The sequence below is a fragment of the Chroicocephalus ridibundus genome, chromosome 6, assembly GCF_963924245.1.
Source record: "Chroicocephalus ridibundus chromosome 6, bChrRid1.1, whole genome shotgun sequence".
Lineage (NCBI taxonomy): Eukaryota > Metazoa > Chordata > Aves > Charadriiformes > Laridae > Chroicocephalus > Chroicocephalus ridibundus.
In genome coordinates, this window is record NC_086289.1 from 75132493 (window position 1) to 75160447 (window position 27955).

Consider the following 27955-nt stretch of genomic DNA (forward strand, 5'->3'; position numbering starts at 1 on the left):
GTGACAGAAATGGGGTCAGTTTGAGGTTTTCTGTAGAAACTATGATGTTCCCAGAAATGTCTGATTTCAGTCATAGTCCTGGTGAAACTTGGCTTCTCTGTGCTTGGACTTGAATTTGAATGGAGTTCAGGGCATCTGAAACTATGGGAATCAAAAGAAAAAATGCTCATGTGATCCCTGCTGAACTGCAACAGCCAAATTAAGACTGCCTATAAAAATGAGTGTCTAAAGAAAAAGTGAAAGGGAATGGAGGCCGGCTTTATAAATACCACTGCATCTTCTGTCATCAGGCAGGCATCCAGCAAAGCCGTGGATTGTGACTTGGGTAATATGTTGCCTAATGTACATAAGTAACAGGGGTGGATTGGTGCCTCCCCGTTGCTCTCTGAGTGAGGGCAGAATCCGGCCTCCAGGAGTGCTCCTGCAGTCCAAGGCAATAAACGTGGTGACTTTTCACTTTGCAGAAAATAAACCTGTTACTACAAACAATCAAATAACGTGCCCCCCCCACCCCCACCAATTTTAGCCCTCCGAAGATCTATTTTTAGACCTGTCTCTGCTGCCAGCGTTGCTCCTGGGCCATTGTTCCCCTGACTCGGGGATGGCGAAGCAGCTGGCAGCCGATTGCGGCGGGGTTGGAAACGCACACAAACACGCTCGTCTACAAAGGGATTGTAGTTCTCATAGCGTTAACTGCCCCGTCCCGGCACTCCTCTCCCCCCGCCGCCCCCGCCTGCCACAAGCGCGACCCAGATCACGTTAGAGTCCCAGCGCACAGGGAACGGTTCTCATCTATCCGTCACCAAGGAGGCAGACGGGACGGGGAAACAACAAGTCATTTGTACCTGATGAGGAGGACACTCCTGGGAAACAAACAGATGAGCCACCACATGAATCTGAGCTATTCTCTGAGGTAAACAGAACTGCATGAGAAACACACAAATTATCAGGGGCATCGTGCTTAACTCCCTCGCTTCAAGCTGCCGGGCGGACTGTGGGCCTGAAACTCTAGATTGGTCCCGTATCTGATTGTGAGAACGTTAACCCTCTGAAAGCAGCAGGGGAGGGGGAGCAAAGCCCAGAGCCCGGCTTCTGGAGCGGCGGCATTCACCCCACCGCCCTGGCTCCTGCTCAGCCGTCCGTGCCACCACGAACTGTCCTGGGAGGCGGCCCCGTGTCACTCATGGAGGGCACGGGCTGTGGGAGCAGCCAGGCCTCCTGGTGAGGTTTCTAGGGGACACAGATTTTCCCTCTGGGGCCATTTCTGGTGAGATTTATTTCAAGCTTGAGCCAACTTTTGCTGCTGTAACACTCTAATGCTAAGGGGCCGTACCAAATGGTGGGGTCCCTTGCTAAAACCAAAGCATTTTTGGTGGGGGGCAGTCACTGTGAACCGTGACAGCGATGAGACCGCTGCAGAGCGGTGCTGGTACCCAAGCGGTTGTGTGTGGGTGGCACATCTTGCTCTGCCGGCTCCAGTGGGTTCGAGGGGCTTACTCCAGCTCCCGTTTTGTTCCTGTTATCTCCTTCTGGTTGAAGGGAATCATGTAAACTGATTTTGTAGCAGGCCTAAGCTTTCTCGCAAGGTATGTGGGACAGCTTCCAGGACGGGAATCCAAGTCATCATTGCAGCCTGCCACTGTCTTTGAGATACCATTGCACTGGGCAGCCAGAGGCCGTACAAAGCTTTGTGGCATGTCTTCACGGATAACATAATGTTTATCCCCGTTTTATAACAAGAAATTGAAGTGGAGAGAGATTTGGTAGGTGATTTGTCTGAAGTCATGCAAGGATCCTGTGTGGAAGTGAGGAATTAAACCCAGAGTTTGGAATCCTAGTCCAGCCCTTTTGATCGCAAGGTCATTCTTCCATTCTGCTAGAGAGAAAAACAAGAGTTTTAATTTAGTGCTTAATATTTAGAGATGGCTGTGAATCCCAACCAAAGAGGCGAATACATGTAGTGGTTAAAACAAATTGTAGAAAGAAAAGATATCCTGCTGGAACTGAGCTCAGAAGCCTGGCAAGAAGAGGGGTCTTGTGATTAAGCATGACTTTGAATGTAGGTCACTTTGGAGAGCCAGGTGATTTCTGAACACAACACTTAGCAAAAGTCCCTCTGCTCATGCTGGATTGAGAGTAGTATAACTCAGAGGAGATAAAGGCTCTAATTTTGACATTTTCTTTCTTATTTTTTTCTCCAGTGCCAAGTATTGTTGCACTCCTTTTCTCCCTATCTTTTCCCCTTTTCCTTGGGAAGTGATTACTGATAACAAGCGACGCTCTTTGAGTACTGTGTTAGGAATACCCTTTCACACTCATGAATTACAAGATGGGAGGGTTACGGTATGTTGTCGTTGTACCTTAGCAATTTCACTTATGAAGAGCCAGGGAATGCTCCGTATGATTTCTAACTTTTCTCTAAAGACTGGCACAATATAGAAACATATAGTTCCGTTCCGAAAGGCAATAATATATGTTAAAGAATTAAAAAAATGGTGATCGAAGAGCTAAAAATTGCATTGAAGACAAATCAGCGATTCTGCACTATGATACCAACCCCTGGTGCCTCTGAGAACATGAACTGAACACGGACGGTTTGTGTGGGCAGGTGGAGCCACGTACAGCCGGCTCCCTCTTGGAATCTGCAGGTGTGACTCCACCACCTTCGTTAGAGTTGATTCATGAATGCTAGGGGAAAAATTTGGCTTTTACTATATACAGGACCGTATTTGCGACTTAATGTTCTCTGTGAAGTGTGTTGTCAAGCTTCTCTCTTTTACATACGGTGTTGCGAAATCATTTATACTTATCTCCCTGACATATGAACACATTTATAATTAATTTTATGAAAGCATTTTCCATGAATTATTTCCTTATTCTGAGTAGTGAACGCTTGAATGTAATCCCATTATTGTCACCTTTTTATCATCAACGTTGCTTTACTCCAGGCCAGTGAATGCCATTTTGCGTGCGGGGCAGCAACTATAAATTAGCCAGTCTTCATAGTGGAAGAGTTAGTATTTTGTTAAGAGTTAGTATTTTGTTGGTTCATTAGCAGATTTGAGGGTAATTGAATGAAGGAGGGTTATATGTGCTTTCTTTCTAGATTTGAGAAAATGGAGACAGAAGAAGGACGAGCAGTTTCTCTGATTGCAGCTTGAGGATGTTATCGCAGCCACAGGGAATAAGGCCACAGCCACAGTCAAAACGACACTGGAATAATTATTTTAGACAAAGAGTTAACCCCATACAAAACCCACTTGCATAAAGTTCTCTGTTCTTGCGTTATCGAGAACAAATGCTCCAGAACTGGCTCTTAATCCCACGCTCATATGTTTTAAAACCTGTTTCTGCTGGTCTTTTCTGGCTATTCCGTGTGTACCTCCTTGTCATGCTATTCTGCTCCTGGTGCAATTAATGGCAAGATTTCCGTGGATTTTTCTTTACAAATGATGTTTTAGTAAACACGTTCTCAACGAATTGGAGGTGTGTTTCCAATAGGATGGAGTATTAGTCAGTACGCACGTGATGGAAACTGGGCACAATAGGAGAGAAGGCTGGTTTGTTTAGGCGCCTTTCAGAGCTGTGCATCTCTCTAATGCCACCTTTCCTGTCTGAGTCAGCGTATTGTCCCTTCTGCCTGTAAACGGTAGGGTCAGGTTGAGGTAAAACTCCGCTGGGCTGTGAAAGGGGGCAGCTCAGCTGTGTGGTGGGAGCTTTTGCCTACCGTATCATTGAGAGGTCATGTTTTTCACCCCATCAGATTTTCAGAGGTTGCTTCATTAAAAATTGAGATTGAACCATGTTACAAAACACAGTGGCAGGTTGCTCGAAGCTTCTATCAATAATGTATCAGTTCATCTATTCCGATTTCTTCCAAATACTCCCTTTGTTATTTTTAGCGCAAAAGAGAGCGCATCTAAATACCGAGCTCTGTAAAGGGGGAGAAAGCTTCACTCACTGCCACGCTTAGCTAAACAGTGTCAAACACGAAGTAACCTTCTGCTTCCATCGAGCTTTTCAGCTAAAGGGGGAAGGTTCCCATTCCATGAATGCTTGTTTTTATACCAGCCAAGATGAGCAATTTCTCAAAGCCCCCATTAACCAACAGGAGACGTAGCTGTGTTCAAGGATCCCTCCAAAGCACTAGTCGTGTCAGTAGCATGACTAACGCTTTCTTGGCGTTGGCTTACGCGCAAAGCACCGAGTAGTGGTCATGCTCACTGTGCTTGAGAAATTGCCGGGAGAGGGTGTTGTTGGAAGGCACGGTAACCCCCCGGGGTCCTTAAAGCGTACGTAGCGATGCTTTCCTCTTGTGCTGTTTCATTTCAGGCAGCTTAGAGGCAGACCTGACACAGGGTTTCTTCTCTCGCTACCGTCAGGGTAATCTGCCCTGCAGAGAAAACGAAGGCGATGAGACCTGCCCTACGCAGGCTGGTCTAGCGCACACCGACGAGTGTGACTGCGCAAGGGCGCATGGAGGTCCGGGAGAATTCAGGAGAGGAAGAACGATCCGGTACTTGGAGCACGGCCGTCGGGCTCCAAGGTGTAGTGCTGCCTGTGCTGCGGCAGTCTTTGTGTGACCCCGGACTTTTCACTTGGCTTTGTGTCTGTAAGGTGGGATAACAGCATCTCCTCCCTTCCACGTCCTGCTCCCCGCAATCTATTGACCTGAATGGAACCAGGCAGAGGAGAAAGCCCTCTTTTCTGATGGATTTCCACTGAGCTGTCTCTGCTGCAGTGCATGTCACTGAACCTGTGCTTTACAACGGAGATCTCTGTTCTACAGTCTGCGTCGCTCGAGATTTGTCTCCCTTTGAGAAGGTTTTCTTCAGCACTGGCTGGTGCGAGGAGATGTAAATTTCTTTCTTTGCAAACTGTACCAGGTCCTTTCAATCTCTATCCAATGTGACTTTCTGCAGCCAGAGAGCTCTTCATCTGCATTTGTAGCAAAAGTGGGGGCAGACTTAGGAAAGAGAAAATTCTTGTCCGAAGGAAAAACAAAGCAACTTCCACTAAATCCTGGGGGTGAAAGAGGAACCATCATAGCACCATGCTAAATAGCAAGTGACAATAAGAACTTGAAGCTGTCATTTTTTAGAATGAATAGTTCTAGCAGCACATTTCTAAAAGTACTCAACCTTGGGGAGGTATTTATACCCTGGCTTTAGGCACCTCTCTCCGCTGGTGAAGTTACTCAGTCACTTTATATTTCCTCAGCAGTCGGAGGAGAGAAGTTCCTGGCTGACCCTATGGAACAGGGCTTCAGTGCCTTGATTTATTCTGTGGAGAAGCTTGTGAGTATGAAGGGGTAGCTGAGATTATCTGACTGAATTATGGGCTTAAAGTCAGGTGATGTGACTCTGCTGCTAGCGTCTCTGCAAGTTCATTAGCTAACTCAATGTGATAGAACTTCCATGGGTATTTGCAAAGTCCTGGTTTTGACCCTTCCTGTGAAATGCCTTTTTCATGATGTGATAGCTCAGAAGACTCGTTCATCTCTTGCTGAAATACCCGTTGTCTTTAAAGCCATTGGTTTTACTTGGTGTCTGGTGTCATAACCAGAGGAAGGAGAAAAAAGGACTAGTGGGCCATGGAGACTGAGCTGCCCATCTCCATCTCTTGAGGTCCATGCTCTAATAACGGCAGAGAACAAGCGGGCAGGAAACCTTGTATTGCTGTTGCCTGTGACGTGCCTGATCTCTGTTCTTTTGCTTTATGTGAAAGCTCAGCTCTTTCTACAAACAGAGTGTGAAATACAAACATAGCTGATAAATCCTTATGGTGCTGGCTGTTCTTCAGCATTTATTTCTGCATGATTGGTATTAGTTGCATGGATGTTTTGGGGGAAAAATACCATTTTTCTGCCAGAAGAGCTGTTTAGAAATGAACGTAGTGACTAAGGTCAGTAGTAGCACCAACAACCAACTTTGCACCCGTGGATAGAACACGTACACGTAGCTTGTGGTGGGACCATGACAAGAGATGACTGACCACGTAATGTGTTCCTTTGCTAATGGGTCTGGCATGTATTTCATCTCACCAGTCAGAAATAATGCGCCTACTTTTACACCCAGGGTAAGTGCTTGTAGTCCAGCATTTTCTTTCATTGCGAGAATATGTCCTTTTTTCATATGCATTACCGTTGTCCGACTTTGTACTTCTTCTGTACGAGGCGTTTCTGAGGCTGCATGCACCCAGCCGGGGAACCCCGAGGTGCACCTACAGTCATTTCTCGAAGAGGAGATACCAGCTGGGGCGGGTGGGCGCCAGGTGAGCTCTCAAAGGCTGGGTAGGGCACCCACACGTATCCTTTGTTTAATTCTTTGCTGCTTTTCCTTGTCTGCTTGTTTTTCCAGTTGGGTTTCCTGTCCTGGTCCTGGGCCACATAGTTACCTTCCCTGTTTGTTCTGTCTCTCCTTTCTTTCTGCTCGTTGCTTGACACTTGGTATCAGAAGGCTGTTTGCAATGTATAACCTTGCAACTCGAATTTTGGAAGGTCCTGTTGTGTTGATGCAATGTTAGAATTCCAACAAGCAAGCTGGTAAAATAAACATGCCAGAAGCGCATTTTTATTTTTTAAAGGAAGCAGAACTATTTTGCAAATGTTTTTAAAGATGTTCTTCAAAGAATGCTCTTCTATGGGGAGATGTGCATGAGCTATTCTGTTACACCATTAGGAGCTCAGGTATTTGAGTAGGTATTTGGAAAATGAAATTGTCTGTAGAGTTGCAGCTCTGCTGTGCTGTTAGTCCACGGGTGTCAGAGAAGCAGCGTTTGGGGAGGGGTAACGCCTTCGATCAGACCACGTAAAGTGGTTGGGAAAAAGGGAGATCATTCCAGGCACACAGGGCTGCACACAGTCAAAAGGGCCGCCTTAGGTCGCTCCCCACTCCCAGTACGCTGTCAGTAGAGTCACAATATCGGTGACGATAAATAGCGAGATCTTAAATTCTGAAGAGTTGGACAAACTGAAAGGAAGCTGCTCCTTAGCCCCGAGACCGTCAGTACAAGCGCACAAAAGAGCAGAGAAAAGAACATTAACTTGCTTTATAAATTTTAGGTGTTTTCTGACAGGATCAAGTTAGATCCTTGGTTTTAATGTTATGCCAGTCCCTAGTTAAGCGTGGAGACATTACTTGTAATGTCACGTGCAGTTTAAACAGCAGTAAATTGTATCTTGGTGCTCTGAAGAATTTAAAGACTAAAGTACAAGTAGGGTGGGAGCCCAGAGACAGAAAGCAGCGTGAGGATGGACAGGGCTCTCCTAAACCACGTGATCGCGATGAGTTTCTCGTTGCTGCTTTAGCAAAGCGTTTACTTATTTTTCCTGGTCCAGAGGAATAAGTTTCAGCATTCACTTGGGATCCCAGAGAGAAACATATTTTGCGCTTGCACTTCTCTATCATCAAAAAATATGTCACCTAACAAGTTCACTTTTCTTAAACAGACAACAAATGCTTCTTTCCTTCAAAGAGGGATTAACAATGTAATTTAGAAATCTCTCCCAGCAAAAACAATATCAAACACAATGTTTATCTTCATTGAGCCTGACAGCTTTGCAAATGGGCTTCCAAAGCCATTCAGGAGCACTGCGAATACGGATCCTGCAGACGAATCAGCAGTTTGTTCCTAATGAAACAAACGCTTATCAGCACATTAATCAATCTAATCACCGGGAGAAATCATTCTCTAAAGAAGTAGTTCTGTAACTTCATTTGGCCGCCTTGTGTCTGGCTGGCGCACGCCTTTGTTGGAGCTTCCCGGCTATCCAGGCAGCGCTTGAGCTGGCTAATCAAGGAAATCAATGTGAGCATTTGATACCATCGGTTCCCCGAGGAAGAGGTGAGAGAATCAGTCTGCAGCTTTCCTTTTCTCCGGTGTGGTTTGTTTTCATTCCCGCCCCCCGCTCTCCCCCCGGGAAAGGTTACGGAGCTGGGGAGAGACGAGTCCTCTGAAATTTGCAGGGCTGATTCCCCTTCTCAACCTGACATTTATGCAAGGAGGGAGCGTCCTCGGCGCCTCCTTCAGCCTTGGGCCACGCAGGGCAGGCTGCGAGCAGCTTGTGATCTTCACAGGACCACAAAACGTCTTTCCCCGCCGAGTGACCGCAGCCTTAATAAGCATATAGAGGATCTAACCTGGAGCGCTTGCTCGCAGAATCAGGCAGGCCTGACGTATCACGCCGGGGGTTTGACATCTCAGTGCGTCTTCCCTGACGTCAGCGCAGGAGCGGGGTGGGCTCCTCTCTTTTGGATCGTTATCTGCTGAGTAATGACTCGCTGCGATACTGCAAGCGAGGATGTGAAGGTGCCCAGATCTTCACAGGGAGCTCAGTGTGATCTCAAAAATGAACCTTTGGTGATGTTCAAAAAGTTCAGTTAACTTTTTAAAAAATTATTTTGCTCTTCCCTGGGTGGAAAGTCAGCTGTGCTTTAGTGCATGTGAAGTGCGATTCTCCTTTAGTTCTAGTGCCTGGGGGGCTTTTTGAAGTAGTAGGGTCTGAGCTCTCGCCAGCTGATGTCTGGGAAATGCTGGGTAGTCTCAGTGCGCGGAGCGGGGAGGCTGTGAAGTGCTGGGAGGCTCTGGGTCTGTTACAGCCTGTCTGAGACACCGCCTTTGCCTCAGCAAACTGGTTGAGGGTGGGCGGCTGCCCCCTGGAAGAGTCGAGGGCCAGGCCCACCAGGTCAGTCCTTGAAGGTCTCTGAAAGCCGGTCAGGTCACGGCTGCTCTCCTCCCTGAGAATCCATAGGACTCTATGGGTGAGCACTTCTTTCACCCGAACAGCCAAAAACCTCAGTATTTTTTATATTTCTACACCTGTATTAAAAACATGCAGCAGAATAGTCAGTGAGATAACTCCAACGCAGATGGCGGTGAAAAAAGTCTGCTCTAAAGTGAGTGGTCTGTGAAGTCGGTGACCCATCTGCTGCTCACCTTGAACATTCCTCTCTCCGTCACAGCGGTCGACACTTGGAAATGACATCAGTTTATTTCGAGTCAGTTTGGGTAAAATAACGCAGCTTTTGTGGAGATACGGTCTTGTGCCAGTTTCATGTTTGCTACCTGATTTCTGCCAGTCTGCTAGGGTGAGGTGCCAAATTTGGCAGAATTAATGGAGATCCGAGTGTTGTTCCTACAAGCTGCTTTTGAACAATTTTGACATGGCAAAAGGATTTGCATTATGTGATCATGGAATTTCTGATCTGATTATAAAATAACCTTTGCTTTCTGTACGGAAAGAAATTTACATTATACAAGTCAGTGAGGCATGTCGTTAACTAGATGCCTGTGGGTCCAGTGGTGGTTCTACTGACCTCAAAGAGATTCACTTCTCCAGGGCAGCAGGACTATTGTACGGTACGTGCTTAGAGCCTTCCTGAATTAAGACCTCAGAAAAGTTTTTCTTCATTTGAACAGAAGTTGGAATGTTGAGGGAGATGCTACAAAAGATGAGAATTCTATCTGTAAGTTGTTCCTGGCTTTCCCTGCTCCAGAGTGTAATTTCATTTCTCATTCTCATTTATTTGTTTTAATTCAGCAAAAATAAGTTCTTCGCCATTCCTCAAACATAGCAATGAAAAGTGTGAGCAATTATTAAGAAATGAGGCAGGAGTTTAAGAAATGTGAAGAGTTTCTAAACTAATGATTGCAATGCTGCTCCTTCCTTTGAAAATGGAAATCTTGCAATCAAACCCAGTGATTTTACGGATTTTGTTTTTTTTTTTCCTAGTTACCTTTATTGGAAGCACATACTGTAAAGATGCTGCAATGCAAGGAAGGAAGTTATTTTGTTTCTAATTCTGGCTGAAAGCTGAAAATGCAGTTGGGGAATACAGTAAAAAAACCTTGAGGAATGAGATACCGTATTTGTTAAATGGTAGTAGTAAGTACGTGCTTTCATGACAATACTGGATCTATACGGACGTCTGTCAAGGTGCTCCTACAGAAACAATAAAAATATACCTTTTCAAAGTGAGCATCACAAAAGTGTCTGTGCTGTATGGAAGGCAGCGGCAGTGTGGGCTGCAGCCAGCGCTCCTGGTGCTGGACGTGGCCATGGTTGCACCGAGAGCGGGAATATTTCACCCGCAGAGAGATACCTGGTTATTGAGGCTCTTCTGAATGCACTGTAGGGTTGTTGAGTTATTAGAAGTGGCAGATGAAACAAATATCTTTCTCTGATTTGCATAAATTTGTCCATTAACAGTGTGCTGATAAGAACAGTAAATAAGTGCAGGACTCTCCCTGTGGTGCCCCAGCTGCTATCACCAAGGAGTCGCTTGGATAAAGTGTTTATTCTGCAGTGGGAAACAGGCCAGCCCCATCAAAGCTTTGCATGCTGTGTAGGGACTGCCTAGTGAATCAGCGTAAAATCACTAAATGGTTGAACATTTAATCTATCTGCAAATGAAATTAACTGGACAAGCCCAGAAGGATTCAGTCTAAATAGTTCTCCTGAACTGAGCATAAATCCTAGGGTGGTAGATTTCAGAAAAATACATAGTATAATTAAAGAAGTGGAGAGAAGAAAAGCTTTTTTCCATCTGTACTCACAAACGTCGTGACAGTCAAGCCCATTAATAAAATTTTACAGGACTAATTGGGAGAAAGCTTTGCGCTGCCTTTGCAAATATACACGTGTCCCTTGTACAGCTTGCAGCCCGCCAAGACAGACAGAGAAGTAGCTCTGTTGTCATCCTGGGAAGCTTCTTCCTCTGTTCAAGCCTGACTGACACCACGTTACGTGTCCATGGCGAGGTGAGGATGGACAAAGCAGCGGTAGAGTGGCCCTTCCCCATCAACTCACGGGCACTGAGGATTTACAGCCTGTGGTGAAAGGAAACAGTGGGAAAATCTGCCATGAAACAATGGATCTGTCTGGAAGTCTTGTTCTTGGACTTCTGTCTCTGAGGAGAAACATTAGGGCCTCCAGAGCAGGTCCAGAGAGGGGCTATAATACAGAACTTTGATTTTGTCTCCCCTTTTTGGGTTGCCATCTGCTTTATCACTTACAGAATGTTAACATTCTTTAAAAATGGGCAGATGGACCTCATTCAAGTTCTGACAGTAACTCTTTGTTATCGGTACAAATAGCTGCAGAGGTATTTAATTACCATTAGCAGTCATCAGTTTGCTGCGAGCTGGTGACATTCGGAATAGTGAGCAGGCTGCATTCTTTGTGTCCAGTGAGTTCATAGAAAGTTAAACCTACTTTTGACAACAGCCTCAAGCTTAGCTACCATTAACCCCTCTTCAGTTACTGGATGATGTGTTTGAACAGTATGAATGATTAATGAAGGTTAAATAGTCCAGTTTCTATCTTAAAACCTTTTGTTATTGGCAAAGGGCAGGGCAGCAGGCAAGGTGAGCAGCAATCCAAGTGTTTGGTTTTCACCAAATAGTTCTTGGCAAATGTAAATTATTATGAGATGGTAAATTCAGAGGGGAATTAAAGGCTGTGGCCAAAGAACGTAATTCTTGCAGGTTTGGCAAAATCAAACCAATCTTGCTTATGAAGTGAAACTTCTCTGCTTATCTTTTTCTCAGCAAACACTGCATGGTGTTGCAGTAAGTAAAAAAAGACCAGCCCAGCCCAGCAAAAGAACAGAATTTGGTTTTATTCTTTGTCCCTTTCTTGGATAACACAAACAGAAGGAAAGAAAACTCTTGGTAGCTGCGTTATTACCTACTCTATCCCTATTCCTGCCCAGAAGTTGGCCATCTGCAGTTTTGCAGAGGTGGGATTCACTTTTGACACCATAATATTTGCTCGGGAATCCATGGTATGATGTTTGCCAGTTCTGTGTGAGATGACCCTGGAAGCCTCAGGGCAGAGGTGGGTCCAGGCTTCAGGGTTTCGTTTGACCTCGGACAGCCCAGGGTTGCCTCTAGGCCCGTGAATAAGAAGCCAAAGGCAGAGACCAAGCAAAGGCAAAGCTATTCAGCCAAGGCTCTGAGATTCAAACTGGGGTGGGCTGATTTTTTTCTTCCTTCTTGCACGTTATCATTGCGAAGAAAGCTAAGACAGGCACCGACTTCTTTAACAAGTGCCCTTTGCTGCCATCTTTGCCACTTTATTGACTACTGGAGCTTTTCAGAGCAGGAACTGGCCGGTGAGCAATTCCACCAGTTTGTAGGAAAGAAGCATCCTGTTCACGCTCCTTGGTTGGAGTAAGGAGGGCTACAGAGAAAGCCGATCTGCAGTGAAGTTTCACTTCTTATATTTTTGCTTTTCAGGGAGAATTGTCCTTTGACAGTCCAGACCCTCTTTCCTGTTTTTCCTTTAAATCCACTTCAGGCACTGTGTGACTATTGATGATCCTGCGCACATCCTAGCTTCCTATCCTTGAGCAACGCTCACGGGTGTGATTTAGAACTGGCTCTGTCTTAGCCTTTAGCCCAGTATTATGGTGGGGTTGTTTAATTTCATCAGACTTTACAGAGCTTTAAACCCAGATTAGCGCTGCTGCCTGGGGGCTCAGAGGGAACTTGGGGCTTCCCTTCAATTGGAGCTGTGCTCGTTTCTTCAGTGGTGCTGCTGAGAGAGGCGTGGAGGGTCCCAAGAGTTGTCATGTGAATGTGCACGAAAAAAAATGTGATAATAGGATTATAGAAACCACATTTAGTGTAATACACCTGTATGCATTGCATGGGAATGAAAAGGGAAAGGCATCTTACGTATCTGCGTGGATCCCAGTCAAAGGTAGAGGCTCCTCCAGCAAGGGATGCAGCAGCATTTTGGTACGTGGCCGCAGCCACACCTTCCAACTAGGAACTCAGTCATCCTGGCCCCCAGTATATCAGTGACCATAACCAAAACACGTCTGTTCTGCACGGCTCAAAGCAAAGGATCGGTCCCCATTTGTTAGAAGTAAGTATGCAGCCTTCAATAAAATGGCAACCGCCTTAAGAGTTTCCATTGTAATATATGGTAATGTACACAGTCTAAAGATGGGATCTAAAAAACATTGAAAGGATATCTGATGTCCCTGTGGCTGCAGCCACTGTCCGGTCTCATTTCAGTGACATCTCGCATCTCTAGGAAAGAAAGCACGTTATCCATAGGTGATTCAGCACTGAGTCTTGTCTCATTTGCTGTCCAGTGTCAGAGTTCCAAACAACTGACGGAATAAAATCAGTGACAAGACTGTGCTGGCATTGAAGGAAGATGATGGTTAATTGACCACTACCCTTGTAGAGACATCACTGAGACGGCTCGCAAATGACCGCTGGGTCGCGCTCATTAGGAGCAGAGCGGACACACGTTCAGCCCATGCATTCCCATAAACGGGAGAGTATTACAATCGCTTGGAAATGTTTTTTCAGTAGCTCCGGTGTGTTTGGGAAACAATTTTGTGAAAATGTCTGTGTCACACATGTATGGCCTCCAGATACTGTGGGTGACCTCTGGACTTGCCTGGGTGATGTTTCTCGTATTGTTTCCTGTTTTCCAAAGCGATGCAGTGCCTGCCCCAGGTAGAGCACTAATTATTAGTTAGGAGAGGATTAGAAAGGCACAGCTGTGCCTGATGTGACCCCCATCCTCCTGCTGTAGAGATGCCCACAGGTCTGAGGCGGCCTTTCTGCCGTAATGAAATGTCCAACCCCGGGGTATGTGCCTCAGAGTCAGATGGGACCTGCGTTAACTTTTGCCAAAGTGAGGGCTGACATGCGGTCGCTCCAGTTGGCTTCCGGAGAGCTTCCTCTGCAGGGTCGTCTACTTCATCGTGTAACTCTTGTGCATCTTGTTTCCCAAGATACACGCTGCGTGGGAGCAGACTGTGGGTCAGAGCGGTCCTGCGATAGAGAGGCACCACGTCTAACTAACAGTTTAAAAGTCAGAGCGTTTAGATGCAAATGGGCATCTGAGTTTTCTAAACTCCCGATTTGTTACACCCTACTCGAGCTGTTGCGGTAGAAGTTGTGTCAAAGTGCTGGGTCGTGCGATGGGGTGTGTGTGGATTATCTGCCGGCCCCTCCGGAGGAGGAGGTCTGGGGCTGGAATGTAGCAGGCTCCTTTCTCCGTGGCGCTGCTTTAGGAGGACGGATCTGAGATGCAGGCTGGCACGGTGGGGAGAACCCACCCTGGCACCCAGGGCCCTAGGAGACAGCGGGTGCCTTGCCGTACCCTGAGCTTTGGCTGCTGTGAATGGAGGTCAGTGTCGCCATGAGCATAAAATACGGCAGGTCTGTTCATAAAGGAGTTCACAACCTAAGACGTGCGACCTAACCTTTTTAAACCTAAAATAGGCACCTCCAGAGCAGTCCAGGGCAGATAACTGGCCTTGTAACCACGCAGATTTTGGTAACAGAGCCAAAGTTGTGACCACTGGGTGTGCAGCAAGCGGGGGATCTGCCTGAATTCACCTTGTGCCTGCCTACTTATCAGTGGTTGTCAGATGCTGAAGCCTCCCTGAGGCCACTGAGGAGTTAAGAAACATCAATGTCCCATCCAGTTTCTCCAATTTTCTTAACTCTGTCTTAACTCCTGTGAGGAGCAGGGAGTCGGACTCGATGATCCTTACGGGTCCCTTCCAACCTGAGATATCGTATGATTCTATGTTTTTCTCTTCTGCCACCCTTCGAGAGTTAGGGTGGTTTTGACGCCATGCTTTTCTAAATTCCTAGGCAGCCATTTAGTCTTTCCTTTTCTGACACACACGCTCTTCACAGCTGGGCTGAGAGCATGAATTATACCTTTAAAATAACTATTAAATCTAGAGCTGAATATGGTGGGAACCTGAAGCTTTTATAACACTTGCACTTACCCTTAATCATGTGCCAGGCATGAGAAGATTAAGGGAAACAATTTGTAAATGAATATTTTGTAATTTATTAAGCCAGGAATTGGGCAGGTTCTGCTCACTTTTCTGAGTCGCTATTAAGCATCGTAGTGTGGTGCTGCGAAGAGCGTAAGAAATGTTCTCGTTGCTATGTTTTGGAATACTTTTGTGTATAAGCATGGTTTCCAAGGCAAAACCTTTGCAGCCTGATGGCAGTCTGTACGCCCGACTTACCCAGAGATGGGAGCAGACGTTCATCTGTCGCTCTACCTGAACAGCAAATAAGTCTACGTACTTCTGGATAATTAGATGTGTGCAAACGCTGCAGCTGCTCTTCTATAAAATTCTCTTAGCTTTTTCACAGAAGTTGCTTACGCTGTGCAGGCTCCCCTTCAATTGCGGCAGGGATACTAGTGAAAACATTGAAGTGAATGTTGAAAAATATATACAGAAATGAATGTTGAAGTGGAAAATAAAAACATGGGTATCCAAGCCTAAAAAACGGGTTGCTAGAGCATCGCAGCACTTCCCACCCTGGTGCGATTTAACCCCTCGATACCTGTGGGTGAGGTACAGGTAGGACGAGCAGAGCATATCATCCTTCCCCCTTCACAAAGGATGCTTGTGGCGGAGCACGCCGTGCAAGGAGATACCTTCACCTCCGTATTTTCATACCTCTCTGGGAAAATTTTCAGAGTTACATGATATGACCTATACGTCCAGGTTTAACAACCGTCAAGACTTTCAAAGAGAAATGATGCAAAAGTCTACTTAATAAATTGTTGGCTTAAAATTACTTGCCCAATCACCACATTTTTTTTCTTTTTGCCAAGCCCAGTTAATTCGATCTTATTGACATATATAAGAAGGAGAAATGGTTTGCAAATATTCAGAAATAGATATTTAGAGTCCTGTTTACTGTCCTTCCTGCCACATTATGGCTGGCTTTTAGAAATAGGCTATAAAATGTCCATAAGTTTGGAAAGACTGAAATTTATCTCATTATATAAAGTAGGTGATGAACCGCCTAAGGATTTATTTATACGTACAGTGTATAATATTTTAAAGAATGATGAGGAGGGCTGAATCACACTTCAGCAGCCATTTTTTGTGGGGAGTAGTAGAATTTTAATTAGCTTCATATTCATTACTCACCCGATACATAGTCTCTAATTGCACCTTCAGTGTATTTTGCTGTCGCTGGAGCTCACTTTTATTAACTATAATCATTGAGGGTTTTATGAAGCCTGTCTATGGTATATGAATACCACAGTGCAAATGAATCACTCAGCCTTGCGAGACTGTCGTGAGCATTTGCCAGTGGGTAAGTAGGTTTTGTACTTGCTCTGGCATGACAATTATGAGAGGTTGAAGAAAAAAGTGATTTATTTGACCACCAAGGAAAAGCCTGGTAATTGAACAGGTAAATTTTGCAAGCTTAAAGTAATTTACTGGATTTTTTGAAAAAAAATTTGTTTAGAAAACCAGTTGTGCAAATTTCTTTTAAAAAGAAATCTTTTCTATTTTTTGATCATAAACAGTACGCCATTTGATCAGCGTGAAATAAAAATGCCCATGGCAATTGTACTTCTCTGTCCGTGCAGTTGCACAGACACTGTACACGCAAAATTAAAATATGTAACTTTATTTATGATATTTTATTAAAATCTTGCGTGGTGTTCACCCCCCTGGTTTTCAGAGTATGACTTGCAGCAGCAGCATTGAAGCCCACAGACTTCTACCCACTTTGGGGTGCAAATCCACCACTGTGAGAGCTGATCCCTGCTCCTCGTGGGCTTCTCTCTCTGCTCCCCCCGTAAGCGTCTGCGCGACCCCCTCTTCCCCCGTACTCTCGCCTTCACCTTGGATTGTAAACTGAAAATCATCACGTCGTGCAATTGGAATTCCTCACTTTTGCTGCATCCTGAGAGCAGAAGCAGAGTATTTCACACGTGATTCTCAGGAGTCTGGGGTTGTGTCTGGGCAAAAGGCAGAGCCGTCCCCGCCTGGGTGGGTGCATCTCCCTGGGGAGCTGCGAGCTCTCCCGTCTCTGAGAGCGGGAATGTTTCACCCATGGGGAGGTACTTGGTTATTAAGGCACCTCTCGTGCACTGTAGGGTTGACGAGGTATTAGATGTGGCAGGTGGAACAAATGTCTTTCTCTGATTTACATAAATTCGTCCGTTAACCATGGGTCAATAAGTACAGTAAATAGAATTACCCATCGCAAACGACAGTATCGTATCCATAGAGTTCCATTCAAGCATCTGTAAACTTTGTTGTCTTTGAATAGCGTAGGTAGTTCATACACAAATGTAAAATGGTAAGTGAAAAATGAGTTATCTGGGGACTATGCTGGAAGTGCTGACCTTGCCTTTATTCGATCAAATTCCCAATAATAAGGATGTAAGATTTGCCTAGAGCGGGCCTGAACTGGGATTAAGGATGGCAGCTGTCAGTGATTTTTGCCTGCAAAGTAATGTCACTAGATGCTTCTGTCATACTGAAATGATAATAAGGAAGTAATTAGCGTTTGCAGTATTAATCTTATTGGAGCAAGAATTCTTTCAGAGATCATGATTTTTCTTTAATTTCTCAATTGGCCATTAAAGAATTGTGAACTGGTACTGTACGTCATCCTTCCACTCAGAAAATGTCAATCAAACAGAAAGATTAAAGTAAGTTCTGCCTATATGCCTACAAAAGAGAGAAGCAGATGGAAGAGTGATTTGGTCTGAATTTTTTTCTGTGCTGGTATGCCACCTGCAAAAATGAAGTAGAAAGTAATATCAGACAACAAGCTGTTCTCCAGTGCTCCCAACCAAGTTGCATTGAAATTAGTAAAAACAATTCCAAAGGGAATCGGTTTGGATCTGAAATGACTAAATTGAATTTCAGGAGTATGTAATAAATACACACCTGGTGACTGGTTTACTGTTGGCCAAAAACTTCATCAGGTTTTTAAAACATGACATGACATGACATGACTCTACCACAGTGCCAAAGGGCCTTCACTTTGGCATTAACCCACCACTGAGGATGGACAATCCAGCAGTTCTCTCCTCTTTGACTTCTCCTAGAAGACCTCGTCGTTATCGTTGCTCTTTTAGCATTGCCATATTAGAAACCTCTCCCTGTTGAAACTAGTCGACGGTTGCCAATGAGCGTGGTTGGGATGGTGCAAGGATGTGAGGACGTTTGAATGAGAAGGTTGCTGTGATGGGATCACAGATGTTACTAATAGTGTCTGGCAGACTCAGGTTTGGGTGCTACCACCAGGGTTTCCAGTTGCTCAGGATTGCTTTGCTGATCCCCGTTGCTCTCACCTCTGTTAATGCGGCTGATGATTTTTTGTATATATGCACCATCAAGATATACTTCTGGAAAAAACATAGCCCATCCCATAGTAAGTAAATGACAGTCAATCATCCTTGCAATGTTCCCAGATAATTAGCCACTGGGCCTGCCTAATTACTTCCCTGAAACATGAGTTGTCTTTCTTAAATTTCTGAAATATGGTCTGGGAAGTCTCAAGTAACAGAGTGGTTAGCCACTGGCTGGTCAACAGTGATGATTAAGAAAGTTTATTAGTTGTAGTTGAATGAGGGATGGTAAAATATGGATATGCTCCTTACTTTCAAATTATTTATTAATTATTTTATATTATTTCTTTCCACAGTAGTGATTACCTTGTTTTAATAATATATCAATGTGATCATGTATACATGAAAAAACCACACTGGTTCACTTTGCATGGGGGTAGGAATTCAAAACAGAAACGTCTGTAGCAAAGACACTAAATAGGGCTCAGAATTTTACAACTGCACTTTTTTTTAAAGTTTGTAGTTCATAACTGAAGCAACTTTTCTTGGTACAATGAGCTTTCCTTTAAGAAAAAGGGCCTAAGGCATATGTTTTGGTGAGCTTTCTCAATTTATATTGTCCAATCCTCAGCTGTGCCTGCTTTCTCTTGCTTTTTACACACCTGCCTTTTGCCTGTGTCCTATAGGACTGAAAGAAATTCACAATTTCCATTCTCTAGGAAATTTCAAATTATATCCAAAAGTCCCCGTTTCAAACCACTTTCTGTTCTAATCTGAGGAGACTGTGTTGGGATGAAGTTGCAAAGGTAGAAAAGAGTCTGCTTATGAGGTCTGTGGGAGAGGAACAGCCTGGTCAGCCTTCCCTGGAGGTGTGTTGGTGCTGGTGGCTCCGTGCAGAAGATCCAGCCGGGGCGGTCCGGGCGCGATGGCGGGGTGCTCCGGAGTGCCACGCTGGCACAGTTGGTTGTCTCAGGCTCCCAAGGTGTGGCACAGCTAATCCTCTTTACGTTTTAATGAAATAATTCTTCTGATTCCTTTGTTGAGGAAATATTTTCCTTGTGCTTGCCGTCTGGGACCTTAGAGTAGAAGGTGCCTTCTTTCCTTGACCTCTGCTCTGCCGTGTCAGCGGTACGGTCAGTCTGCTCTCAGTCTGGGCGTTCTCCTCCCTCTGCAGATTTCCATCTCTGAACACAGCCTTACGGGTCTGTGCCCCACAGGAGCCTGCTCTGCCTTTGAAACCTTCTGCGGAGGTACAGATCAATGCTCTACAGATCACTGAGATAGAGATACTGTCAGAGTTAGGTTGATGGTTGGACTCGATGATCTGAAAGGTCCCTTCCAACCTAGGCAATTCTATGATTCTATGATCATTTTGCTGAAATTATTACATATGGCTGGTTTTGTCACGTTCTTCTGTTGACTGTTATATTTAGGTGCTGATCTGGAATGTTAAGTGTTTTGGCCACAAGTATAGCTGCAGGGCCAACAGTGTATCAGCAGATAGAGAGCTTGCAAAAGGCCGTGTCCCTTCACAACCTCCCAGTAAACTGCTTTTAAATGCACAGCTCTATGGAAAATTATGGAAAATCAGTGGAAAATTACAAACAGTTATCCATTGCTCTACAAATACGCTTTATGAACTTGAACCGCATTAAATGTCTGGTTCCAAGTCACCATTCTTTTGCTGTTGCTTAAAGTAATTCTGGTAATTCACTGTCAGCCTCTACTGCAGGTTAAATCTTTGCTTGAGGATGTTCTCGATTCTTGGAAATCAGGGAGGAATCCTGGCATCAGTGGGATTTTGCAACTTCAGTGGAACAAACATTTTGGTCCATGTTTTTCCTTGCTCTATTATAGCTGAGGAGGTTTGCACGAAAAGAACAAAGAGCCCTAGAAGAAATGGCAGATCTCCAAGGACGCTCTGCAGCCTTTATTTTCTTGTAGCCCTGCAGAGGCAGACCCTTGCAAGAATTGCTCTTTTTTTTGAGAACAAATTGGTTCACCATCCCTGAAATCAAGGAAATGGATTAGTCAAAAGAATTCATGTTTGTATGCAATGAATATATTTAAATCCACTACGGCATTCAGCTCCGACTGTGCATTGGGATCAGGCCAAAAATACACCTTTCCCATGGTGGCTCCAGGAGACAAAGAATGAATCAGGGCTGGATTTCTGCACAGGTAAAGTAGGTCACTGGCTACGTTAGAGGGAAATTGAAGACAACAAATAACATATTACATATGAAGTAATTGTTATTCACAGATGATAATTACTTTCTATTAAAGTTGGTAAGAGTTACAAGTTTTCTTGGTATCCCGTGGAGCTGAGAGGTACGTAGGGAAATGCATTATTCTGTTGGGGTTTTTTTAAGCAAATAAGACAGCACTTTGCACTTTGGTATAATGCCAAGTTATTAAGCTTTAGTAAGGACCTGTTCTTTCCAAATCTAGGAGGCTTGGACCTATAGACCTCATCGGTCCCTATTTTTAATCTGTTACGGTCTTGTAAGCTAAAGTCACCGATATGAAGTGCTATTTGTATGTGCCATTTGTGCCTGCATATGCCCAAGGTGGCTTGGTCTGTGACTGACATCGTTTGGTTTGAGGTTCGAATGCAAAGACGTGGTAACGAAATACAAAAGGACAACCTGTACTCATCTTTGGAGCGGGAGCATCACCATCTCAGCCATGTGGTTCTGTTTAACCGTATATTAATTTCTGATATACCGGAAGCGACTGGAGAGCCATGTCCCTCCATCTGTCCCTTCAACCCGTCACCCCTCGCATCCTAGCCCAGAGACGTACATAAGCAGAAATGTGGCGTTTGGCTTAATCCCTTGGCACAGGCAGGTCAGGCACTCCCACTGTGTTAAGTCCCGATGCACTTAGGTTAGTGCTTAGGGTCAGGAAATCCCCCGATTCCCGGAGCCATGGATAGCATGTTAAGATGTGTGAATACATTTATACATTGCTGGAAAACAGGCATTTTTGAAGGAAGCATTTCAAATTGCACTTCATGTACTTTTTATTCATTTTTAGAATGATAAACACGACAGAACAGCTCTTTGGTTTTGCAGTGTAATGGCTCTGTGCGGCCAGGTAACCCTGGGATGAAGGAAAGCAAAATCTTTTGTCATTGGGGAAAGCATAAGAGAAAGCCTCATAAACAAAACAGAGTAGCTGTGATGCTCATCCGATGAAACTGACAGGGTGGACTGATATTTTTAGCTGAGAATTTCAAATACTAGTTATTTTTATAGAATATGAAATATTCTATGGCGTGAATACTTTATGGTGTGAAATCCCTTCGTGGGAACTGTGCAGCATTCATGCAGGGTCCAGTCTGAACACACCGCTTGGACTGGAGAGGCGAGAAGACCTCTGGGTGCTCAGGTGACAGCTGGCTCAGAAGCGAGTGGGAAGGAGCTGGACAGGTTCCCATTGCTGCCACTTCTGGTCTTCAAACTGCTGTGTTTCAACAGGTCTGCTGCTGCGACGGCCGCGCTGGTACCTCACAACCGGCCAACCCTGCTGGGGAGGCTCAGGCTGTCCCTGCCCTCTGGGCAAGCAAACTGCGCTTTGTTGTCTCCGCTTCTGCATCCGGGCTCCTGCAGTCAGCTCCTCTGGCCATGCCCACCTCTCCCACTTCCGCAGCCAGAGGTCTTCACAGGCTCATTTTCTCTGATTTAGATACTTGAAGAAGAACCGCAAACTTTAGATCATCCTGAGCGTTTTGGAAGGTAAAGATGATGCTTCTTATGGATCGCTATCAGTATGGTTTGGTGACAAGGATAAAGGTTTAGGAGGCAGGACTGGTAATGATCTCACCTCTGCTACTGCCTTTTGCATTGCGTTGGTCAATTCACTTCGTTTCTCCATTGTTTTCGGTTGCCATCGGAGGTAATTCCAGAGACCTGCTTTTGTATTAAAAGCTCTGAAACAAACAGCGCGATTTTGTCAGTGCAATCAGGAACTTTACAGTCCTGAGAGCCAGCGCTGAAAAAGGAAATGAAAAATGTTTTTATCTATTATGGAAATAGCAGAAATATTACTACGTTCCTTGAAATTATAAAGAATAATTGGAAACGCTTCCTAGCACAGGGCAGGAATTGGGCAAATGCACAGATGCCTCTGGAAATCAAATCCAGGCAGAAGGGAAAATACTCCCTTGTTGTACAGAAAGGAACTGATGCTCACATGTTTGGGAGTTCACACAGATCCTCATTCAGTAGGGCCCAGCGGCAGTGGCCACCTGCGGATACGGCTGGGGGCACACAAGAGAGCGGGTATATCCTCTACGTACCAGCTGTCCCCTGCAAGAGCCAGTCTCCTCTTCACCCTCCTCTGAATGCCACAAGCTAGCTTTTTAGTTTAATGATCTTAAAAAAAAATGGTTTATTTAAGAGAAAAACTTCCTGCAAATAATTAACTGCCAAAAATGACCACTTGGGAGTTTTATATTGATTTATTCCTCTCCCCACCAAACGCTTCTGTTCTGTATCTTCCACTTGCTACATTATCACTTGTCTATTTTGCATATTGGGGTTACGAATTTGCCTTTTCAGCTGTCTGAGGCTATTTGCGTATCTTGATTGTTGATAAAAATATGACAAATTGTTCTTGGCAATGGAAGGGGAAGGGTTTTAATGATAAATGGGCTTTGCTCTGCAAGCATATATTCCACACTTCCTGCGAATGCCATCTCCTGAACAGCTCAGTGCAGTCTGACAAAACATTTTTCTGGATTTAGCCTTAAATAAAAATTTAATAGCCATATTAAACAGCAGAGGCTTCTCTTCCTTTTTCCTTTTCTTTTTTTTTTTTTTTTTTTGGCAGTTTTCCTCGCCACTTTTCTTTCTTTAAGAGCTTTCTTTGACAACAGGACAGTGCCCCAGATTTCCCAAATCTTAGAAAGCCTGGAAAAGGTTAATTGGAAAAGTCAGGGTTGCAGTTGGATAGTTAGTGCAGCTGTATTCTCTCTGCCGCTTGTTAACATTTTCTCGGTGCCTCCAGGCCTGTGTCAGGGCTGTCGCCAGCGCCCTGGCTGTGGGTCCCCTCCCCAGCCCCGCCGGCTCCTCATTTCTGTACGCTTCACTTTGCTGAGCCACTCGGAGCTGGCGTCATCCATCCAGTCACAGCTCTCTAAGTTTGCCATGTGCACTGACCCCGTGCTGACCCCGAACCATGATACAAACTATGGGATTGTAATTAATCTCTAATTACCCACAATACCTCGCAGGGTATTCAGCCTGCTGTTCAGTTGTATTCCTAACCAATTCAGTCATCAGCGGAGCATTCCAGTTCGGTGCAGCTCAGTGTTCGGAAGCCGAGGGCATCACTAATGTTGAGTGGCTGGGCTACTTAGGGGACGGCGTCCACCTTGCCGCGCTCCGGCAGAGCTCTCCGTTCCGGCAGGGCAGAGCCAGGCTCTGGCCGTAGTTCGGCCAATTGACGGTGCAATGTTTGCCTTCATGTTTCACCATCCAGAGGACAACAGAGCAGGCTGCCTGGGACACCGCTCGTTTATCTCTATTAGCTCTTTCTTTGGCAGCTAGCGTATTTCTCCTACCAGGGGACAGGAGGAGACTGCATCGCGGCTTAGCAGATCTTGTTAGAACGCATCACTCCTCTGTTAATTTAAGTCGTATTCCCGATTCTGTCCAAGCGACAGGATCTAGGAAGGGCAGTTCCCTGGAAAGATGACCTGAGGATGCTGCGCTGAGATGGTGCTCGGATTGTGAAGTGGTGCCGCTCTGGAGCTCCCAGTTAAATCCAATCCTCAAGAGGAGAGACTGTGTTTGTGCAGGACTGTAGGGGCTGCTATGGACTGTTAGCTCAGTTTCACCCTGGTTATCCCACTGGGGCAGGATCTTCCACTCCTCCCGTGTCCAGCAAATGCAAAGCCATCGCACTGCAGCCCTCGAATGCCACACTGAGCACTCAAGAATAAAAGTACCATGGAATAAAAGAGAGCAAACCTTCCCTGATTCCCGTTACCTCAGCTGGGAAACTCTTTCCTCAAGTGTAGCTCTCCTACTCTCTTCTCACGTCTCAATTTGTTTTCCTTTCTCTCCCCTTCCATGCTTGCACTTTTCCAGCTTTCCCCTGTCCTGAGGTGCCTCACTGGCCAGCCCCTCACATCTTCTTGCCCACCCTCCCATGTTCCCTCCACCCCAAAAATCTCTTCAAAGTTTCAGAAAGCTTTTCTTGGAGATGGGAGGGAATGTTTTGATAGGACGTGGTTTGAGTAGGACACACACATTTGTCATAACATGGAGAAGTCCCAGTTCCAATGACATGCTTGCCAAGGCAGACCAAGACCAGTGCAAATTAGCATGGCTCCCCAGTAGCCAGCCGTCGGCGCCAGCTCTGAGCTGGGCCGTTCAGGACTGCTCTTGCTCCTTCACGTGCAACTGGTCTCTCTCCGTTCCCGGTCTCCTCGCTGGGAGCCAGACCTCCCCCTTGGCTCGCAGGGGTTTGCCGGGCTGCCCTGGGCACCACCAAAGCGGGCAGTCAGCGGCTGCGTTTCACTGGGAAAACTAGAAAGAAAAAATTGTCATAGAAAAAAAAAAATCAAACTGCTTTTTAGTGGAAAATTCCTAATTTTGAATGGAAAGCTAGTAAAGGTACCAATCTCCATTTTAAACTACTTAGGGTCATTCTTTGCCGTGTTTGCCCAGGGAAGCTGTCATCTCAAAATCACGCTGCCTTGAGAAGCCTCCTGATTTCCAGTCTGAAGTTATTAATATTTTACCGGCTTTGTACATGATAAATGCAATATGTGTACATTCCAACACAAAATTTTAAATGTTCCTATGGGAAAATATAGCTGGGTTAAGAATCTTGTCATTTTTATTTATTTATGGCCCGGTACCAGCTCAGCCCGACACCTGACATTGGGCCATTGGTAGCTGCGTTTCTCTGCGACAGCTCTCCTGTGCCCGGTCTCCAGCAGCCGCCTCAACTCTCTGCTCTGGGAGTTCTGTGGTGACTGTTTTGCTCTTAAGTTGTCATGGTATATGAAATGATCACGTTACAACCTGCCTAACTTGTTTGATTATTCTATATGGTAAACCTCTTCTTTACCAGCGATAACTTGCACTCCGTGCCTTTGCTAGCTCTCACGTGGGGAAAATGCGAGTACCAGGAAATCCTTGTACCAGACATGCTCCATGCGTGCCACTTGACTTGGTTTTAACTTGGGGGGGCTTAGTCCTGAAGTGTTTAACAGGGCATTTTCAAATGGAAGGAGAAAGGGCTTGTCAGCAATCCCGCAAAGCCTTCAGCTTGGTTGTGTGACACGCACTCCCGGGGCGAGGTGCTGTCAGCCAGTCAATCAGCCATTAGGCATGTAATTATGGCAACCAGTCATGAGACAGTTCCTAATTAACACTTATTTTTCCCAGTGAACTAAGGTTCCCAATGTGTGAAACAAAATGGGTAATTAAGACGTTGCCTCCACTTACCTGGTGCATCCATCAGCTGACTGTTCTCCTGTCCTCGGTACCCCGCTCTAAGGAATCCCCAAATGTACCTGTTGGCACAGTTTGTCCCCACACTGTCTCCTCTTTTACGTGGAGATCTTTGCTTCTCACACCGGGAGCTGGCAGCGCTCCCACCAGCAGGATGCGGCAAATACTAATGACAACATCTCGGAATTTTTCACTGCGTGTCTTTTAGACTTTCTCTCTTTCTTCACAACTCTCTATGAAATCTTAATATTTTTCTTTAGAGGTCAGTAAAATTCTTGGATTAATGAAAGAACATTTCTGCTTACGTTTAGTTTGGTAATTCATCAAATGAAATGGCTGCAGCTGAGGTCCAAGGAACAGTCATGTCCCAACAATAATTGTTTGGGTTTTTTAGTGACCTTCAAATACCATAGCGTCAATTTTGAAAAATAGGTGAGATTCACCCGTGACCAATGTGGATGTCTGTTATCTGTAAACCCTGGCTGCATTTAGGGAACGTGTCTCTATTTCCAAGCCAAACCTTAAAAGAATGTGGGTAGCACTATTAAATAATCCACCCATTTATAACACACAAATAAATGTTTCTTTCTTTCATTTTTTAAAATGACTACTGACTCAGTTTATGATACTGATGTGCTAGAGATGCCAAAAGAAAGAATTAAGAAAAAAACCACCACCCAGTGTTTTTCAGCACCTGGTATTGCAGGCATCTGATAAAAACTCGGGGGCTCTGATTCATATTTGTCCTGCTTTTGACCCCTGAACTTTGTAAAGTGATGAAATTTGAAGAGCGATATTTGCGTATTTAAACAGTTGGTTTTGAAAAGCCACGAGACGCACTGAGCACCGCCTTTTTTTAAAAAAAAGGGCTTTCTCTTTTCTATCTCTTGCTCATGCATTGCTTCTTTTTTGTTTGGGCAGATTTCTAGTGTCACACGTTGAGGGGCTGTTGAGCGGCACCGAGAGTCGTGTTCTAGTCTGGAATCGTTTCCCAGGTGTATGACCCTGGGCAGTAAGTGAGAAGTTCCTTCACCTCTGTTCGAAACGGGCACAGGAGTGAGGTGGGTGCCAGCCTGGGCCTGTGTGATGAGGGCACTGTCTGTAGGCGCAGGCGGGGGTTGGTGGATCTGTGGTGTTATTCCGGTGGTGTTGAATAGACGGGAATCATTCCATTGATACACAATAGACCTTATTGTAAATTGGCTTATTTTGGGAGTGAGTTCCTCGTGAACAGGTACAGCGGTAGGTGGTAGATCATTGCTGAGAAGCAATATTGTGAATTCTTTTATTCTGTTTAAAAACAAAGCCTTTCTTCGGTTAAAGCTTCTCCGGCACTTTCTTTTTTTTCCCTCTAAATGACAAGCAGAGGTAGTTCCAGGTCTTATGTTTTTGACTAGCTTGGATCTAAATGTTCTTAAAGTCATTACTTAGGACCGATCTCTACTACTCATTATTATTTTTAAAAGCTTCTATAACCATTCGGAAAAGAAAGCAACAAACAAAATCCACCTCATTTCTGAAAAAATTACTTCCCCTCGCCCTCCCCGTCGAGCCAGCAAGTTGTTATTTATGGCCCCCAAGCGAAAGGTCAGCTCTTTGTCCAGAGGTACCGATTCCTTCTCTCAGTGAATCCTTTCCTTCACCATATTGATAATTCGCAACCCTGGAAAGTAGAGTTCAAAATCTGTTCTCTAGATTTTAAGAAAATGTGCCCTTGTTTTGGCAGCCATTCTCAAATGCTCGTGTACAAGTTTGGCTTTTCTAAAGTCAGGTGTCCTGTTGGACCTGGGCGTCTCGGTCTCTCAGCAGAGTTTTGGCAGGCGGGGGCAGTGGAAGGTAATTTCCGTGACTGTACACCGTACTGCAACAATCATCGATTTTTCAGTTGAGGGCTTGAGAAATGATCAGTCTTAGAAAGATTTGCCTTTCCTGAATTTGCAAGCAGGGATGAGAGCTGGGAAGACGTGGACACGCTGCTCTGTTTATTTTGATTACTGTGGTAGTAACCGCTGTGGTGAACCTCAGACCCTCTAGGTTTTTCTTATACGCCCTGCGTTTGGAAAAGACCTTGACCACCCAGCAGAAACCAAATGGCAAATTCCTACTGATTAAGAAAAAAACCCGTTCTCCGTGTTGTCATGAAAGATATATCACATTTCATGCAGCTGGTAGGGAAAAGGTTAAGACAAATCCGAAGGGAAAAGGGAAATACTCCAGCTGGCTGCAGCCAGCAGGTATACAAAGCCCCGTCTCTCAGAAGAGAGGTGCTCTATTTAGGGGCTACAGACTCGCAGCGAGAGCCTGAACAGCGGGACTCGGTGCGGCTCAAACCCACCGAACCTACAAAGGTTTATTAGAGGGTGACTGTCAGACG

At 45.2% G+C, this 27955-nt stretch overlaps 1 long non-coding RNA gene across 5 annotated transcripts in view; it reads left to right on the forward strand.

Moving 5' to 3' along the window:
- Positions 1-761: 761 nt before the first annotated feature.
- Positions 762-27955, forward strand: part of LOC134517470 (uncharacterized) — a 100439-nt gene continuing 73245 nt past the window's right edge. For all 5 annotated transcript variants that reach the window (XR_010071631.1, XR_010071630.1, XR_010071633.1 and 2 more), the window contains exon 1: positions 762-913. This is a non-coding gene — a long non-coding RNA (uncharacterized LOC134517470). The remainder of the gene's footprint in view (positions 914-27955) is intronic.